Raw genomic sequence first — 20,218 nt, 5'->3', positions numbered from 1 at the left:
CCCATCCTAGAATTAGGAGCAGTGGGCTGCCACACTGAGTAGCGGGGGTTGGGTACCTTGCTCAGGGGTACCCCAGCCCTGAGCACACAGGTAGACTACATCTTGTATAGACGATGTAATCTGAAGGAGATCAGGGACTGCAAAGTAGTGGTGGGTGAGAGTGTAGCAAGTTAGCATAGGATGGTGGTTTGCAGGATGAATCTGGTGACAAGGAAGACGAAGAGGACAAAGGCAGAACAAAGGGCAAAGTGGTGGAAGCTAAAAAGAGAGGACTGTTCTATGGTTTTTTGGGAGGAGTTGAGAAAGAATCTGGGTGGTCAGGGAGAGCCCCGAGACGAAAAATATGATTTGGATTTTACGGGCTGTCAGAAAAAAAAGCAGAGAGCCTGTATGTGATTGTGATTGTTTTTTTTGTTTAAAAAAAAGAAAGAAAAAAAAAGAGTTTTGTTAACGTTAAACTCTGGCAGTGAAAGCAGGTTAATTCTGGACACCACATTATGATTTCAGAACAGCAGTTAGAATGGTGCTTGTGCCTGGAAGACTTTTTGTTCAGTGGAAAAACTACAACAGCCAGACTAACATCTTCACAATCTGAATAGCGCAGCTTTTCCTGCTGTCTTGTCACATGTGCTAACAAGATCATTATCACTATGGAGCTGGCAGGAAAAAATCTGGAAAGTGTCAAAAGTGTCTTTTGTGGACATTTGTGTTCTTACCCTCCCGACAAGTTCAGGAACATATCCAGTGCACATCTGAAAACAGCTTGTCAACGGATTAAATTACATATGTAAATATTTTAACTTCTCTCTGTCAGTGTCAGTCAGTGGCATGTCACTGTCTTGACCTTAAAGCAGCCATTGACTGGAAATTACACGTAACGTTGCTTTTGTGTGTGTAGCGCCACAGACCACTCCTCTGAACAGCAGCTCCTCCTGATCTGGAGCTGCGTCAACTGCTCGTTCTGTTGCTGCTGTAAGAACCAACACTAGACACTTCATAAGGACCAAACTCAATCTGAAGGAAGGAGCAGTCACAACTATCCATGATGAATATTTTGATGACAGAGATAAGTATATTTAACGTTAATTAATTATACATGTGTGCATGTCTGTTCTCCTGTGTAGCATGAGCTAATGCCGGCTAACAGCTAACTGCAACAGGACTAAAACCGAAGTGTGTGTCTGTGTGTCCCTGCCATGGATGTATTATAAGAACTGGATAGAGCACCGTCCAATTGGCTCCATTCATTCCTATGGAGTTGCTCACCCAGCGCATACGCCAAAAAGGTTACTGACCTCCTGGTTTATTTCCGGGTTGTGCGGCCCATAAAGCATGCGCAGTGGTGTTACTTGTACCCATAATGCCTCTCCGCTATGTGAATGAGAGGTCCCCGTTCTCGACTTGTTCGGCGTGTCCATGAAAAGCGAAAGGCATGATGGGAGTACGCTACTGACGTGCGCAAGCGGATTTCATGAATACCGATTGCACGTTTGCTTCGGGTTTTAAACCATGGATTTGTAAATTAATGTCAAAACCAACAATAGTGAATACAGTAAGCTGAACAGTGTAATGAAGTAATTACAGGATAAAATGATCAATGCTCTGTTGTCGGCAAGACTCTGTCCCATTCTTGCATAGAACCTGTATCCTGTCCTATTGTTTTTGACATAGCTGTGGGTGCCATACACTCCTCCTCTGGCACCGGATCTGGACTCAGAACTGACAGCTCTGACTCCTGTCTGCTGAACAGCTGATCCACGTGTCGTCTGACCAGCTTTCCATCTCCTAGCAGCACTGTGTAGGAAACAGGTCCTGTAGTCTCATGAATCAGTCCTGGTATCCATTTCAGTCCATATCCATAGTTCTTGGTATAGATGGGCTCTCCTGCCACAAAGTTGTGTTCTCTAGCATGTTTGTCATGATATGTTTTCTGACTTATTTGTTTTGCCTCCACCTTCTTTATAAGATCTGGGTGTATGAGATCAAGAGTACATCTCAATTTTCTTCCCATCAGCATCTCAGCAGGAGACAGGCCTGTTGTTCACTGTGGAGTGATACAATAGCTAAACAGTGCCCCGTTTCACTTTATCTCTACTGTATCACCACTACACCTTTTCATGAGCTCTTTGAAAGTTTGCACCGCTCGTTCAGCTAAACCGTTGATACGGTGGGTGATACGGTGCTGATGTCACATGTGTTATTCCATTCCTTGTCATGAACTCTCTGGTTTCACTGACAAAACACTGTGCATTGTCTGAGACAATCATCTCTGGGATTCCATGTGCGCTAAAACAGTTTCTAAGACAGTTTATTGTGGTTGCTGAAAGGGATGAAGTCACTGGGTAGACCTCTAACCATTTTGAATGAGCATCCACAATCACTAAGAACAGTTTTCCCATGAAAGGACCCGCATAGTCTATGTGCAGCCTTCTACATGGCTTTTCAGGCCACTCCCACGGATGGAGTGGTGCACAGGCAGGTGCCTTTCTGTTTTCCTGACATGTCGTGCATGCCTTTACCTTTTTCTCTATGTCCATGTCCATGTTTGGCCACCACATGTAGCCTCTGGCCAGGCCTTTCATGCGGCTCATTCCTGGGTGTGATTGATGTAACTGTTCCATCAAAGGAGCTTGTCCCTTCCCCGGGATCACGATGCAAGATCCCCACAGCACACAGCCGTCCTGCACACTCAGCTCATGTTGTCTTTGTTTGTAAGGAATATAGTTACTGTCCAGATTTTCAGGCCATCCTCTGAGGACATACTCACAGACTTGTGAAAGTAAAGATCCTTAGATGTCCATTGCCGTAGCTGTTCTGATGTCTCAGAGGACTCTGTTCTTGGTCCAGCATCAACACCTGTTCCTCTGGTTCTGTATCCTTGGGTTTTTCCGGCAGAGGGAGTCGACTGAGAGCATCAGCATTACCATGGTCTTTACCTTACCTGTAAAGTATGACATACTCATACGCTCTCAACAGCACCACCCATCTCATTATTCTTTGAGACGCCATCTGTGGAACAGCCTTCATCTCATTTAATAAACCTATCAATGGCTTATGATCTGTACAAATTACAAACTTTCTGCCATACAGATACTTGTGAAAATACTGCACTCCAAAAATAACAGCTAATCCCTCTTTGTCCACCTGGGAATAGTTATTTTCGGCAGCAGTGAGTGTGCGTGAAGCAAAACCTATAGGCTTCTCATCACCATCTGCCATACAGTGAGCTAGCACTGCTCCAACTCCATATGGGGAAGCATCACAGGAGAGTATCAGTTCTTTCTTTTCGTTTTAATGCACCAGCATACTGTCCATGGTTCATCTTTTCGGAGCAACTTATGCATAGGTGCCAGTACAGTCGACACATTAGGCAGAAACTTATTATAAAAGTTCAACAGTCCCAAATAAGCTTTAAGCTCAGTCACCGATGTAGGTGGGGGAGCATTCTGCACTGCTTTCACCTTGACTGACAGTAGATGCAACCCTGTCCAGTCCACTTTGTGTCCCACAACTACCTTCCGCCCCCTCCATAGAAAAACTCGGGGTCGTCCCCATATTACCCAGTGCCCCCGTGGCCGCTTCTGGTGTGGAGTGTGGCGACACCTCATAAGTTACTTCACAACATACTGTATGCTAATAACTGTCACAGAACTCAGGGATTTTATATATTATTGTCCAAGAAAATAATGACAACATTAAGTTCTTTCATGATGATTGAAAAACTATTCCATTGAATATTAACCATGAATATGATTTTTGGTCTCATTGCTATGCTTTTTATTTTGGTTTAAATTTCGAGGTTCAAATTTTTGTATAGGTGGTTTAAAAATAAAGCTAACTTATTAAAATAAAGTCAGGCCAGAAAACCTGCAGACTTATGATCATATTATTAGGAACATTAACAACATGTTAAAAGTAGTTTTATAACTCCAGATTCTTTCAATCAACATTTTACTTCAACTCTAATTCATGTGTTCATCCAATTTAGCACTAACTTGATAACTTGATGAACTGATAGTGACGATAAGACAAACAGCCTCCCCGGGAATCAGTGGTGAAGTGAGCACAGGTCTCAGTGCATCACACGTGTCTCAGCTCCACAGTCCACACCGTCATCTGCCTCGTGTTCACAATGTCATAATAATAATAATAATAATACATTTTATTTGGAGGCGCCTCTCTGGGCACTCGAGGACACCGTACAATACATAAATAAATAAAAACACTAAGAGAAAAAATAAATAAATATATATATAAAAGTAAGAATAAGAAACGACAATGTAGATAGTTAAGTGGGGTAGGCAGTTCGGAATAGGTGAGTTTTTAGTCTTGTTTTGAAGAGTGTGAGAGAGTCCAAGTTCCTGAGGTCTGGTGGGAGTGCGTTCCAGAGTTGGGGGGCAGAGCAGCTGAAAGCCCTGCTCCCCATGGTGACGAGGCGGGCGGGAGGGACAGAGAGGTGGACAGAGAAGGCAGATCTGAGGGAACGGGAAGGGGTGGCAATGTGGAGGAGTTCGGACAGATAAGGAGAGGAAAGGTTGTGGATGGCCTTGAACGTAAACAGGAGGATTTTGAAGTCGATGCGGAGTTTGACCGGGAGCCAGTGGAGTTGCTGCAGAACAGGGGTGATGTGGTGGATGGAGGGGGTTCTGGTGATGATCCGAGCTGCAGAGTTCTTAACCAGTTGGAGTTTATGGAGGTATTTGTGAGGTAGACCAAAGAGAAGGGAGTTGCAGTAGTCGATGCGGGAGGTGACAAGGCTGTGTACAAGAATGGCAGTGGAGTGGGGAGAAAGGGAGGGGCGGAGGCGATTTATATTGCGTAGGTGGAAGTATGCAGACCGGGTGATGTTATTGATATGGGATTGGAATGATAATGTGCTGTCGAGGATGACACCCAGACTCTTAACCTGGGGGGAGGGGGAGACAGAGGAGTGGTCAATAGTGAGGGAAAAACTGTCCGTTTTTGAGAGGGTTGATTTGGTACCAATTAAAAGGAATTCGGTTTTATCACTGTTGAGTTTAAGGAAGTTGGAGGAGAACCAAGATTTGAGCTCGGTGAAGCAGTCAGTGAGGGAGGAAGGTGGGAGAGTGGAATTTGGTTTGCTGGAGAGGTAGAGCTGGGTGTCATCCGCATAGCAATGGAAATGGATGTTATATTTATGGAAGATATTGCCAAGAGGAAGGAGGTAGATAATGAAGAGAAGGGGCCCCAGGACAGAGCCCTGGGGCACACCAGTGGTGACGGGGGACGGGTGGGAACTGAAGGGTTGGAGTTGGATGAACTGAGTGCGGCCAGAGAGGTAGGATTTAAACCAGTCAAGGGGTGTGTGTGAAATACCAATGGAGATTAATCTGTTGAGGAGGATAGTGTGAGAGATGGTGTCGAAGGCCGCACTCAGATCGAGGAGGATGAGGATAGTGAGTAAACCAGAGTCGGCTGCCAGGAGGAGGTCGTTTGTGATTTTGATTAGTGCAGATTCAGTGCTATGGAGGGTGCGGAAACCAGATTGGAATTGTTCGTACAGGTTGTTAAGGGTTAGGTGGGAATGAATTTGGGAAGCAACAGTTTTTTCGAGGATTTTGGAGAGGAAAGGTAGATTGGAGATGGGACGAAGATTATTGTAATTATTAGGATCAGCACCAGGTTTTTTCAATATTGGAGTGATGGCAGCAGTTTTGAAGAGTGTAGGAACAGTTCCAGTGGAGAGTGAGGAGTGGATGATGGCAGAGATGAGGGGGAGGAGAGAGGGTAGGCAGGCTTTCACCAGAACTGTGGGGAGAGGATCTAGCTGACAGGTGGAGGGCTTGGACTGTAGGATGAGGTCTGAGATATCTGAGTCAGAGGGAAGCTGGAAGAAGGAGAATGAGTGAGACGTCAGACAGGGTTCTGGAGAGGTGCTGAGGGAGGAGCTTGGGCCTAGGTAGCGCCGTTCCCGAGATGCCACATTACCGCGCTTTGCTGTGCTCGTACACAGCTGTGACGTCACTCGAGGATTTTTTTTCTGGGCCTTTTATAGCCTTTGTGAAACTCCAGCAATCTGAATTAAACATATAGAATATAAAGATCTATTCATGCCTATGCACAGTTCTATAGGCTACTACTGGCATTTTTCCGTTACCTCCAGAATGCATTGCGTGTTGGTCACATGGTCTGGCGAGCTCAATAATATGATCATGAATCTGCACAACTTTTTTGACATATGCGCTGTGTGAGCAACTCCATAGGAATGAACGACGCCAAAGGGGCGGTGCTGTATCCAGTTCTTAAATAATACATCCATGACAAAACCTCACTTGGTCATAAGTATCCATTCTTACGACACATGTAAGTCCGCAACTGAGTGCTCACAGTATAATTTCCGGGTCACTCGCAGCAATTGGGACATTCCCTTTCCGTAAGAACTGTGGCTTTTGTAAATTTGTTTCAGGATTTGTAAAAGTGTTTTGCAGTCTGTAAATTTGTTTTGGAAAATGTAAATTTGTTTCAAGTTTTGTTAATTTGTTTCTGTATTTGTAAATTTGTTTCAAGTTTTGTGATACTGGTTTGCACTTCCAGGCCACCGTACTTATGTGATAGATCCTCTGAGTTAGTAAAAGTCCAAAAACATGCAATATGGGGGTTAGGTAAAATAGTCGCTCTAAATTGACAGTCGGTGTGAATGTGAGAGTGAATGGTTGTTTGTCTCTATGTGTGGCCCTGCGATGGACTGGCGAACTGTCCAGGGCGTACCTATCGCCCTATGTCAGGTGAGTTTGGCACAGCACCCCCGTGACCCTCCGGTGGAGGATAAAGCAGTGGATAATGGATGGATGTTGTTCTGTTACAATATTTCATTTAACATTCATACATGTTGTTCATCATAATAATTACCTTTCACCTGCCATCATTCCATAACTGGCTCTGTATGTTTGAAAAATGGTTCACATGATTTGGAAGTGCCAAGAGAGATTCATTACATTGCCAGAAGATGGCACCTGTCGGTGATGAGATTAAAATCTTCGCAGGAGTTATTCTCTTTGTTCTGTAAGAAGAACAGGAAGCGTGTTATGCTTGAGCAGCACCCGAAAAGTCCAGGTACCCCTCACTTTTTGGGAGAAACTTCTTTCTTGTCTGATTACAAGCAATAAAGAGGAAGAGACGTGATACCAAGCTCCCGAGTCTTCCTGTGAATTAACACTTAAACTCAAGCTCGCTACAATATATACCAAGCATTTAATCTCACATTTTGGCAAAATCCAGGCATTACCTTATCATCTGTTCTCCTCCAGACTATACACTTACAGTATATGCGCTGCATATGATGTGTTTCCTGGTAAACATGAATATAACTTAACTTAAGCTGATGTTGAAGATATTTTGAGGGGTTAATTTGCCTTTTTGCATGCAAAAATGTCCAACATATAACTGAATGGTGTTTCTGTGCACATGAATTTAATACTCTGGCTGAGGTACTGTATATCTTTGTGAATGTCAACAGAAGCAGATGAAAGTGTTAACTTTCTTTTAACAAATGTCAACTGAACACAGCCAGTTATGTTTGTTCTTTAGTTATTTTAGTCATATTTTAGACTTCCAGAATTCCAGTCAAACTTATGCTTAACCTTTAAAATACAATTATGTCTCTTTCAGTATGACTGTTTTTATGGTCTGATATATATTAATTGTTCCCTTTAAAAATGGACATTGCTGGAAAGATTTGGTCATTGTTTTTGTTTTTATATTTGAAAGATTGTCTACAAGACTGTCTACAAGTTTTTTTTATCTGCCATTGCTGCCTGTATCTGCCCCCCTTGGGCCCACATATCCTCCCTCTTCTATTTCTTTCCACCTGGCCCTGAACTGTGGATCACAGAGCTACACCAGGGATCCTATTTGAGCCGCATAGTAGTAATCTTTTAAATCTTGTCTTTTGATAATTGCATTACTTTGAATTTAATTTAATGAAATTCATTTCTACAGAGACAGAGTTTTCAGATGGGCTGATAAATGCGTTTCCTGAAGGAATACTACCTGAGCCCCCTCCTTTCTCAGTTTTGACATAACTTGCCTCTCTTGATTGGGTGGAGCATTCCATTTATTTTGAAGGAGACTACTTTCAGAGTATTATTTATCAGTACCATTACGAAGATTTTAGATGAAGTTTGTGTGACATCTCTATTGCTGCTCTGAACTGTAGTGAACACATAAACAAAACGACAACCAATTAGGTTTACAAACATGTTAATTAGGGCTTCCAAATGTGGGGTTAAAAGAACAACCCTGTATTAGGTGTTTAAATGTGGCTTTAGAAAGGGAAAGCCTCTCTCCTATGAGAGGGCCCTCATCTGTAATGGATTCAGCAGGAATCTCATCCATATTTATTATTATTATTATTATTATTATTATTATTATTATTGTTGTTGTTATTATTATTATTTTCCTTCATTTAACCAGGTAAAAAACTCATTGAGATTTAAAACCTCTTTTTCAAGAGTGATCTGACCAAGGCAGCACACAAGACACAAGTAAAGACACAAGTAAAATATGATCACACACTGCTGGAAAAGAAGAGTGGGATTTACATGATTACACAGTGCAATCACAAGAACCTATTGAGCTTATTTCTCTGTCTTTTATAATTGTCTTGAATTCCCCCAGAGCTACAAGGTGTGTCAATTTCAAGTCCTTCTGCACAGCGTTCCAGGTAGACGGGGCAGAAAACATAAAAGCCTTTATGCCCAGTTCAGTTTGACTCCCGGGACCTGCATCTGTATGATGTCCATAGAACGCAGGCCATATAGACTGTGGTTGCTACACATGTGTAAACACAAATATGTAGGCAGAAGTCCAAGAATGGATTTATAAATAAAGGTCAGCCAGTGAGAGAGTCTACGGACATACAAAGAAGGACAATGTGCGACGGCATATAAGGAACAATGATGTACATGATAGCTGCAGCCAGTAATAAAACGCAAAGCACAGTGGTATACAGAATCCAAATTCTTTAAAAACAGATCAGGAGTGTTTATAAATGGAGGATGGAGGAGTGGAGGATTTTAAGTATTTAGGGTCAACAGTCCAGAGCAGGAGATTGTGGAAAAGAGGTGAAGAAACCTGTTCAAGCTGGTTGGAATGGGTGGAGAAAAGTGTCAGGGGTAATGTGTGATAAAAGAGTATCATCCAGAATGAAAGGAAAGACATACAAGACAGTGGTGAGACCAGCGATGCTGTATGGTCTAGAGACAGTGGTACTGAGGAAAAGACAGGAAGCGGAGCTGGAGGTAGCAGAGATGAAGATGTTGAGGTTCTCTTTGGGAGTGACGAAGATGGATGCGGCCTAGACACACTGCATTCTCAGAAGCAGAATCAGAATACTTTATTAACCCTCGGGGGGAATTGTTTTTTTATTATCTGATAAATAATTAGAAAACCAATTTACAGCCTGGTTAGATAACCAATCTTGTGGAGTCTATCTGCCAGGATGACATGGTCAGCTGTGTCAAATGCCTTTGACAAGTCTACAAAAAGAGCTGCACAATTTTTCTTCTTCTTTTCCTTTCAGCTGCTCCCTTCAGGGGTCGCCACAGCGAATCAACCTCCTCCATCTAACCCTGTTTTCTGTATCCCCCTCTCTCACACCAACTAACTTCATGTCCTCTTTCACTATATCCATAAACCTTCTCTTTGGTCTTCCTCTAGAGCTCCTGCCTGGCAGTTCCAACCCCAGCATCCTTCTACCAATATACTCAGTACCCCTCCTCTGTACATGACCAAACCATCTCATTCTGGCCTTTCTGACCTTATCACCAAAACAACTAACATGTGCTGTTCCTCTGATTGACTCATTCCTGATCCTATCCATCTTCGTCACTCCCAAAGAGAACCTCAACATCTTCATCTCTGCTACCTCCAGCTCTGCTTCTTGTCTTTTCCACAGTGCCACTGTCTCTAGACCATACAGCATCGCTGGTCTCACCACTGTCTTGTATATCTTTCCTTTCATTCTGGCTGATACTCTTTTATCACACATTACCCCTGACACTTTTCTCCACCCATTCCAACCAGCTTGAACATGTTTCTTCACTTCTTTTCCACAATCTGCACTGCTCTGGACTGTTGACCTTAAATACTTAAAATCCTCCACTTTCTGTATCTCCACTCCCTGTAGCCTCATGGTTCCACCTGGGTTCCTCTCATTCACACACATATATTCTGTCTTGCTGTGACTAACCTTCATTCCTCTCCTTTCTAGAGCATATCTCCACCTCTCGAGCTTTTCCTCCACCTGGTCTCTGCTCTCACCACAGATCACAATGTCATCTGCAAACATCATAGTCCATGGAGATTCCTGTCTAACCTCATGTGTCAGTCTGTCCATCACCACCGCAAACAAGAAGGGACTCAGAGCCGAACCCTGATGTAGTCCCACCTCCACCTTGAACTTCTCTGTCACACCTACAGCACACCTCACCGCTGTCTCACAGTTGGCATACATGTCCTGTACCAGTCTAACATACTTCTCTGCCACTCCAGACTTCCTCATACAGTACCATAGTTCCTCTCTCGGCACTCTGTCATAGGCTTTTTCCAGATCTACAAAGGCACAATGCAGCTCCCTCTGACCTTCTCTGTATTTCTCTACCATTACATTACATTACATTACATGTCATTTAGCAGACGCTTTTATCCAAAGCGACTTACAATAAGTGCATTTAAACATTTGGGTACAAATAAGTGCTAGAAGTAAGTAAGAGCTTCAAGTAAATCAAACTATGAAGTGCTAGTCATAAGTGCGATACATTTTTTTTTTTTTTTTTTTTTTTTTTTGTCGTCGTCGTTATCGTCTTAGTCGAGGTAGAGTCGGAAGAAATGTGTTTTTAGTCGGCGGCGGAAGATGTGGAGGCTTTCCGCTGTCCGGATGTCGATGGGGAGCTCGTTCCACCATTTGGGAGCGAGGACAGTGAACAGTCTGGAGTTCTGTAAATGCCTCTGCGATCCTGTCAGTGAGGGGGCAGCGAGCCGGTTTGCCAATGCAGAGCGAAGTGGGCGGGCTGGGGTGTAGGTTTTGATCATGTCCTGGATGTAGGCTGGACCGGATCCGTTTGTAGCATGGAACGCAAGCACTAGAGTCTTGAAGCGGATGCGAGCAGCTACAGGAAGCCAGTGAAGGGAGCGGAGGAGAGGTGTAGTGTGGGAGAATTTTGGTAAGTTGAAGACCAGTCGAGCTGCTGCATTCTGGATGAGTTGCAGGGGTCGTATGGCACACGCAGGGAGACCAGCCAGGAGGGAGTTGCAGTAATCCAAGCGTGAGATGACAAGAGCCTGGACCAGAACCTGTGCCGCCTTCTGGGTTAGAAGAGGCCGTATCCTTCTGATGTTGTACAACATGTATCTGCAAGATCGAGCTGTTGCAGCAATGTTGGCAGTGAGGGAGAGATGGTCATCAAGTGTCACACCCAGGTTCCTTGCGGTATGAGACGGAGTTACCACAGAGTTGTCGAGGGTGATGGTTAGGTCTGTGGTGGGAGAGCCCTTTCCTGGGAGAAAAAGAAACTCAGTCTTGTTGAGATTGAGTTTCAGGTGATGGTCAGACATCCACTGAGAGATGTCGGTCAGACAAGCGGAGATCCGTTCTGCTACATTTGTGTCGGAGCTGGGAAAAGAGAGGATGAGTTGGGTGTCGTCGGCGTAGCTGTGATAGGAAAAACCATGAGAGAGAATAACAGAACCAAGAGAGTTGGTGTATAGAGAGAAGAGGAGAGGGCCCAAGACAGAACCCTGAGGGACCCCAGTAGCTAGAGGACAGGGTTCCGACACAGATCCTCTCCAGGTTACTCTGTATGTTCGGTTTTGAAGATAGGACGAGAGTAGGGTAAGTGCAGATCCTGAGACACCTAGTTCTTGAAGGGAGGAAATAAGGATCTGGTGGTTAACTGTGTCAAACGCTGCAGAGAGGTCCAAGAGGATGAGCACAGAGGAGAGAGAGGCAGCCCTGGCAGTGTGGAGTTGCTCAGTGACAGCAAGGAGTGCAGTTTCGGTCGAGTGACCTGCTTTAAAACCAGACTGAAGAGGATCAAGAAGGTTGTTCCGGTGAAGGTAGGAGGAGAGTTGATTAAAGATAGCACGCTCCAGAGTTTTGGAGAGAAAAGGAAGAAGAGAGACAGGTCTGTAGTTATTTACTTCAGACGGGTCAAGGGTGGGTTTTTTAAGGAGGGGGGTCACTCTGGCCTCTTTAAGAGAGTCCGGAAAGCAACCAGATGATCAAGGTGGTTGCCAGCTTTGTGAGTTGGTGGAGAAGGAGCAAGTGAGAGAGAAAGAGACGAAAGTAGAAATAGTAGATCGGATGACTTCTCTGACTGGATGTTGAAGTCACCAAGAAGAACAAGTGGTGGGCCATTTTCTGGGACGTTTGAGAGGAGGACATCTAGTTCCTCCAAGAAGTGTCCCAATGGGCCTGGTGGACGGTAGATGACAATAATGATTAGTTTGACTGGGTGAGTTACAGTTACAGCATGAAATTCAAACGACTGTGAAGAGAAGTGTGGCAGTGGGTAAAGAGTGAAAGTCCAGTTGGGGTTGATGAGCAGACCTGTCCCACCACCTCTTCCAGTGGATCTGGGTGTGTGGGAGAAGGAGTGGGCGGAGGAGAGAGCTGCAGGGGTGGCTGTGTTGGAGGGTGTTATCCAAGTCTCAGTGAGAGCAAGGAAGTCCAGGCATTGCTCAGTAGCAAAGCCGGAGATGAACTCAGTCTTGCGGGTAGCTGACTGGCAGTTCCACAGGCCCCCTGCGACAAGGTGCTGGATGTGTGTGGAGCGGGTGGGATAGATAAGTGAGGACAGGTTACGGTGATGCTGTGAGTGATTGTGAGGTTTGTAGTATCTATGAGAAGAGACATGAACAGGAATGGAAAAAAGGCACATATGGTAAAATAAAGGTCGAAAACACTTGCAGACAGGTACTTAGCCCCGTTAGCCTCCTTGTTAGACTCCGGTTTAGACTCCTTTGTCTTTGTCTTCCTGAGTCTTCGTCTGAAGAGTCTGCCGCTGAAAGTCAGTGCTGCTTCTTAAAAGACACCTGATTAGGTGCTGATTAGTTGCAGCTGAGTGGCCACTCCCTGATTAGGGGCTGATTAGTTACAGCTGTGTTGGCCACTCCCCTTTGCCAGTGAAACTTCTCACCTGGTGATGGTGATGGCTCAATAGAAACTAGGTCAAAGCAGCAACAATAACAACTTTCTCTTTGACCTAGCAGACAAAATATCTTTTACAAAACTTTCACCTTAATTAAACAGACAAGTGAAAAGTCACAAAAGTCAAGCAACCAGCTACATACAATAGCAATTATTGAAATAGCAACAAAATAAGAAAGACCTACAGAAGTGATACTTAGCTTAATTCCAGTAGTCCTATGAGATACCCAGATAGTCCAAATGCACACAGCATTACTACCAGCATTCTTAAAGCAAATACTGAATCTGTAGTACTCTTTCTAGGCATGAAACCATACTGTTGCTCACAAATGCTGACTTCTGCTCTCAGTCTAGTTTCCACTACTCTGTCCCATAACTTCATTGTATGGCTCATCAACTTTATTCCTCTATCGTTACTGCAATTCTGAACATCTCCCTTATTCTTAAAAATGGGCACCATCACACTTCTTCGCCATTCCTCAGGCATCCCCTCACTCTCTAAGATCCTGTTGAATAGTCTAACCAGAAACTCTACTGCCTCCTCTCCTAGACACTTCCATAACTCCACAGGTATATCATCAGGACCACCTGCCTTTCCATTCTTCATCCTCTTCAATGCCCCACTCACTTCATCTTTACTAATCTCTGCTACTTCATGGTTCACAGTAGTCACCTCCTCTACCCTTTGCTCTCTTTAATTTTCCTCATTTATTAGCTCTTCAAAGTACTCTTTCCATCTTCCCATTACTTCTGTGGCACCAACACATGTCCCTCTCTATCCTTAATCACCCAAACCTGCTGGACGTCTTTCCCATCTCTATCGCTCTGTTTTGCCAACCTGTATAAATCATTCTCTCCCTCCTTACTTTCCAACCTAGCATACAAGTCATCATACGCCCTTTGTTTGGCCTTTGACACCTCTACCTTTACCTTGTGCTGCATCTCCCTGTACTCCTGTCTGCTCTCTTCAGTCTCCTCAGTGTCCCACTTTTTCTTTGCTAACCTCTTTCTCTTTATTACTCCTGCACTTCCCCATTCCACCACCAAGTCTCCTTATCTACTTTCCTTCCAGACGACACACCAAGTACTCTCCTACCAGTCTCCCTGATTACATTAGCTGTAGTTGTCCAGTCATCTGGGAGCTCTCCCTGACCACCCAGATTCTTTCTCAATTCCTGAAAACCACAGAACAGTCCTCTCTTTTCAGCTTCCACCACGTTGTCCTTTGTTCTGCCTTTGTCCTCTTCGTCTTCCTTGTCACCAGATTCATCCTACAAACCACCATCCTATGCTGACTTGCTACACTCTCACCCACCACTACTTTGACGTCATTGATCTCCTTCAGATTACATCGTCTATACAAGATGTAGTCTACCTGTGTGCTCCTACCTCCACTCTTATAAGTTATCCTATGCTCATGCCTCTTCTGGAAAAAAGTATTCATTTCCATCCTTTTTGCAAAGTCTACGACCATCTGTCCCTCTGTGTTCCTGTCCTGGATACCAAACCTGTCCATCACTTCTTCATCACCTCTATTTCCTGCACCAACATGTCCATTGAAGTCTGCACCAATTACCACTCTCTCACCTCTGGGGATATTCTGCATCACTTCATCTAACTCACTCCAGAATGTTTCCTTCTCCTCTAATTCACATCCCACCTGTGGGGCATAGCCACGAATAACATTTAACATCACACCTTCAATTTCAAGCTTCAGACTCATCAGTCTATCTGACCCTCTTTTCACTTCCAGGACATTCAACAAACTCCTCCTTTAGGATAACCCCTACTCCATTTCTCTTCCTATCAATACCATAGTAGTACAACTTAAAACCTGCACCTAAGCTTCTCGCCTTGCTACCTTTCCACCTGGTCTCCTGGACACACAGTACATCGATCTTCCTTCTCTGCATCATGTCACTCAACTCTCCAGCTTTTCCCGTCATTGTCCAAATAATCAAAGTCCCTACTCTCAGTCCCAGACTCTTGCCTTTCCTCTTTTCTCTCTGTTTCTGAACCCGCCTTCCTCCTCTCCTCCTTCGACTTCGACCCACAGTAGCCCAATTTCCACTGTTACCCTGTAGGTTATCGGCACCAATGGCGGCCGTTGTTAACCCGGGCCTCGACCGATCCGGTATGGAAGTCATAGGTTCGATTCGCATATTTGGTTTTACGTCGGATGCCCTTCCTGACGCAACACTCTGCATTTATCCGGGCTTGGGACCGGCTCAAAAAGACACTGGCTTGTGACCTCCTAAGCAGATCCCTTTTTCCTTCAGGACCCTCTTAGCTTTTATGTACTTTTGCCTTTTCTTCAACACACTCGTTGCGTAGTCATTGTCCAGGTTAATTTGTTTATTTTTTCATATAAAGCCCCTTTTCTGCCACGCTGTTCGTAAGATTTTCTCTTTTGTCCTGTAGCTCAGAAACTTGATAATGATGGATCCTTCTTTTGGCACGGGTCCAAGTGTACAGTGTGGCCGCGCAATGTTAAAGGCGACATAGAATGCTTGTATCACACATATATGTTAGTTATGGAGGTCTACTTACATATATTAACTTGTTTTCATGGTTAGTCGTTGCAAACGAGCCGATCAAAATATCTCCTCACTGACGCTCTCCTCAGACCAAAACCACACCCCCAGAACGTGGACTGTGTTGTGATTGGCCAGCCAACGAGAGCTTTCCCACTGTCCTGTGATTGGCCAGTTAACTGGAAGTGACGTAATAGATAGGCCAGCTCTCAGATACACAGCTCCCCCTCTGGCACGGTGGATGCTCTGCATCTCAGCAGCTACAACGAGAGTAGTTCTTCTTCTTCTGCGGTTGAATGTACGCAACCGGATGTGCCCGGACTAGTGCCGCACCAGGAGGCGCTATGGTGGTGAGAGGAGTGGTGAGGATTTCTGATGAAGACATCAAATTACGGAAGTGCCGATCCGCTTCGCAGAGCCCAGGAAAACAATAAAACCCTATTTTCTCAGCAGTGTCTGAACTGTTTGTTCTGAAACGTTAGGGTTTCATAAACGAGGTAATGACGCAGATACACACACACAAACGCAGCGTTAATTGGAGCTTCCGGTCTATTTGGCCTTTAAGCTCCATGTTGTCCGACAGAGACAAGCCATGTTTCAGCAGTTTACCGACAAACTATCATCGACGAAGACTTGTTCTATGACCCCCTCTGGAATAGAGTACATTCTAATGTTGTTTCGTCTAGATCTCCCCTCCTGGTCCTCCTGTCTTTCTTCCAGGTGAGATTGAAGTTTTATTAGCTCACTTCTTCTAGCCACTGCATTCTCTCCTCTGTGCCTGAAACACGCTTTTCTACTTCATCGAATCTCTTTTTGGTTTTGCTGATCTCTTCTTTGAGTTCCTTGAGCTGTTGCTTATTATCGTTTCGGACGTCTTTTATCTAAGTGATAATTATTTTCAGGCTAGCCTCCATGTTAGCTTCCCCGTCCACTCCATCATTAGCTGGTGAGCCACAGCTAGCTGCTTTGCCTATCCCACAATGAAGTCTATCCCTGTTTTACCTTCAGTTTTAAATTGAGTTCATCAAGTTAATGGGGATTAGATCCTCTTTCACGCTGCCATCTTAGCGGCCGCTAAACCAGAAGTCCCCACCCACTTTTAACTGTATAATGTTGTTTTTTTTTCAAACGCTTTGGTTTGTTATAAACGTCAGAGATGTAGTTATTATGACACTGCATATTTATGAATAATTATAACCATGGGCTTTAAATAACATTAAACAGAACAGAAAGGTGCAATGAATATACACACACACAAGGTATTTATGTTAAATCAATATATGGGCTACTATATGGTGTACGGGAGGTGTGTGGTGTAAATCAGTAAGTGGAAGGGAACCAAAAGTGTGGTGCAAAGATCAAACCAAAGAGAGAGAGAGAGAGAGAGAGAGAGAGAGTCAGTTACAGACTTTTCACAGGAGGCAGATTTAATCCCAATAAAATCATTTGGTCCCTCATCATCATCCTCTTCCTCAGAAGAGCCTGCATGTTGTTCTTGACCCTCTTTTCTCTCCTCAAGGCATTACTCTTCTCCTGCTGCAGTGTCCTCACTCTCACTGTGGCTTCTTCAAGTTTGGCCTTTATAGCCTTAGGGCAAGCAGGCAATGCATACAGTAAGTGGTCAGTGGCCTGCCGCTTGCAGCTCAAACTCCTCTCTCCAGTGGCTCCCTGTTGTTTTGGCAAAATATACAAGTATATAAATAATAGTAATATGGAAATGAATAACTTACTTTTAAACAATTCAATCTTCACTTTTCAATTCTGTGAGCCTGCATACATTTTATGTTCTCCAATTCTCCAAGAGAAAACACAACAGCATACTTTTAAGAAATTGTATTGGCTTGTCACTTATAAGGCAAAAATATGTTTTGTGGCTCTGGACAAAAATGTAAAGGTTGCCTGCCCCTGGGTGTAGTTTCAATGTTCACACATGTTTATTCATTCCAGTGTATGAGTGACAGAGAAAGAGAGATAGCCAGTGGTTTTCAAACTTTTCATACACCTCAAATAATGTTGGGCTCTTAGACTAATAACAGCATCATAGACCTTTCTGAGTACCACCAAGATAAAGGATTTTATATTACAAGCCATATGATGCTCTCATTAAGGTTAGGCATCAAGTCCATAGGCAGGTTGTCTTCCGCTCTTCTAGAAGTGGTTGTGCTTCTTGTTGCTACCGACTAAAATAAACATAAGTAAAGAAGTTTTGAGTGTCTAAAATGTGCCGTAATAAACAATACATTATGTAACTTGCAGAAACAAAAACTATAGTGTGACATTTAATCACATATTTATATTGATATATCAATCTTATACACCATAAAATTATTGTTGGTTAATGATACACATACCATTTGAAGATGAGCTGGAAAATTGAATATGCTTGGCACAACACCATCTTTGAGCCGAACAGTCTGCCCCGTCCTGTCAAAGTCCTCACTCCTGAAGTGCTCAGTGCAGAGCAGTGTCCTGTCAGAGGCAGCAAATCTGTCCCTTTTTAGGGCAAGTTTCCACTTCCTCCTCCTCTCTCTGGTTTTGGGAAACCTTAAAAAAGCGAGAAATGTACCCAAATATATAAATTATTGTCAACATTTTTAATCCGTATTTCCTTTAACATTAAGGGTAAGGACACAAATACACACCTAAATGATCATATTTATGGGGTAATTGTATGTATGTATGTATGTATATATACATGTATGTAAGTTAAAAATAAGATAACCACACTAAAAACAGAAACATTCAGTGATTTTTTAAACAAACATATTCTAAAAAGCCTTGTATCAACAACAATCTTGCAATACTATTATGTCATAGCCCAGCTGTTACTGTGTAACAGGACCTGTATTGTACATACTTCCACTAAGTAACTAGCGATTATCCTAAATATAAATTATAATATTGCAATATCCTACAGGTGAAAGGTGATCCCACTGGTTCTCGTTTTGAGATAACGGCGATTAGAGCATCCGTAGGCTGCACAAAAGTCTTGCATCTTCACTGGTCAAAGTCAGCAATTTCCTGTAGATATCATAATGTAAGATGTTTTTAACAAACCAACCCTATTGGAAATCATGTGCAACTTAAGTTTGTTATTGTGGTTAGTAAAACCTAGCTATATAATGGAAAATATCAACCTTGATAACTTGTGAAAATAGGCTAGCCTAGCCGTGATACTAAGCTGCACGATTAAGTCGTTTTCTGAAGAGAAAAGCTGCAATGTCAACATGTTAAAGCATCCAGAATTATAACGTTAATAACGTTTGTAACAAACCAAACCGTTTGTAAATCCGTCATGATTTCAGTGAGATAAGAGTATTTGCGTTTGTGCAGATCACTGACCTTACCTCAGGTTCCACAGATCCTACCAGAGAGATTAACTGTGACAAGATGGCCGCCAGTGCGACCGTTCGACACTCCACCGTTAGACATCTACCGTTTATATATCTATGGTGGGGATGACCATTATTCAGTAAAGGTGCGTACACTGTCAGTCAATTAGGAGAGATAGTGACACCATCACCCACCCGACTCCAGCTGAGGAAATGAAAATGAGAGCTTGTTTCTTTGAAAGTCAAGCCATAAAAGGTTCTCAAACAGTGCCAACACAAAAGGAACAAGCTTCCATAATGAGCTGTCTCAGTGGATGTTCACAAGGGAGCCTGTCCTTTTCAGATTGGAAGCAATAAATAATAACGTATGAATAAAACATCACAATTATTTATGTCAGAGATATGAACAATTGATAACCTTTTTTTTTTCATCCACGGTGTCCCACATTTGCATGTGTGGCCCTGAGTGGGGTTAAAAGGGAGAGATTTTTTTTTTATGGATCTGGCGTTTTATTATACCGTACAGCTCAGCACTGTAAGGAAGTGGCTTTAATCTTCTCACTGCCTGAGCCACTATCTCCTTCACACACCCTCACCTCTCCTCTCTGCTATAAATCCTCACATTCACCTCTAAAGACTCCCACCTCTATCCTTGTGATGGATCCTCAATCCCTCTCCTTTCATGTCTTTGCCCCATTCTCTCTCTTTAACCCTTCCCTCCCTTTCTACTGGATTGATGGATTGGGCTATCACCTCTCTGTGCCCTGCAGTATATCATCATCAATGTGGGTTACTTGTATTAGGTTTAAATCTCATCCCTCTTGGTGCTGCTACCACTTCAGACCCATTCAACTTTTTTTCTTTGAGGACCAAGAATAGAAGTCAAGGTCAATTTCATGATGGTGTTTTGATGGAAGTTGAAATGAGAATTGTTTCCAAACGTGTCATTTCTCTGCACTGTTTTCTGGTGTGTTGATGGCAGTGCGCACCCATTCATTTTTATTTGTACATTTAAATTGGCTTCTCAACACAAACCTTAACGTTACTTTGCCTATTATACTATAATACAGTATAAACAATAAAAATGAATGGTTTGTTTTACTGATAGTTTCTCACAGTTGCTGGAATGTCCTAGTTATTTTTTTAAACACATTATAACTTTAAGTTGAACTTTAAAAACTCTT

General features: G+C 43.3%; 1 pseudogene; it reads right to left on the bottom strand.

Annotated features, from left to right (window-relative positions):
* Positions 1-1,594: 1,594 nt before the first annotated feature.
* On the bottom strand, positions 1,595-3,608 carry LOC131473035 (uncharacterized protein K02A2.6-like; annotated as a pseudogene).
* Positions 3,609-20,218: the final 16,610 nt, after the last annotated feature.

Source organism: Solea solea, chromosome 14 (genome assembly GCF_958295425.1).
Source record: "Solea solea chromosome 14, fSolSol10.1, whole genome shotgun sequence".
Lineage (NCBI taxonomy): Eukaryota > Metazoa > Chordata > Actinopteri > Pleuronectiformes > Soleidae > Solea > Solea solea.
The sequence above is the reverse complement of the archived record's forward strand: the minus strand, read 5'-3'. Positions and strand labels throughout refer to the sequence as shown.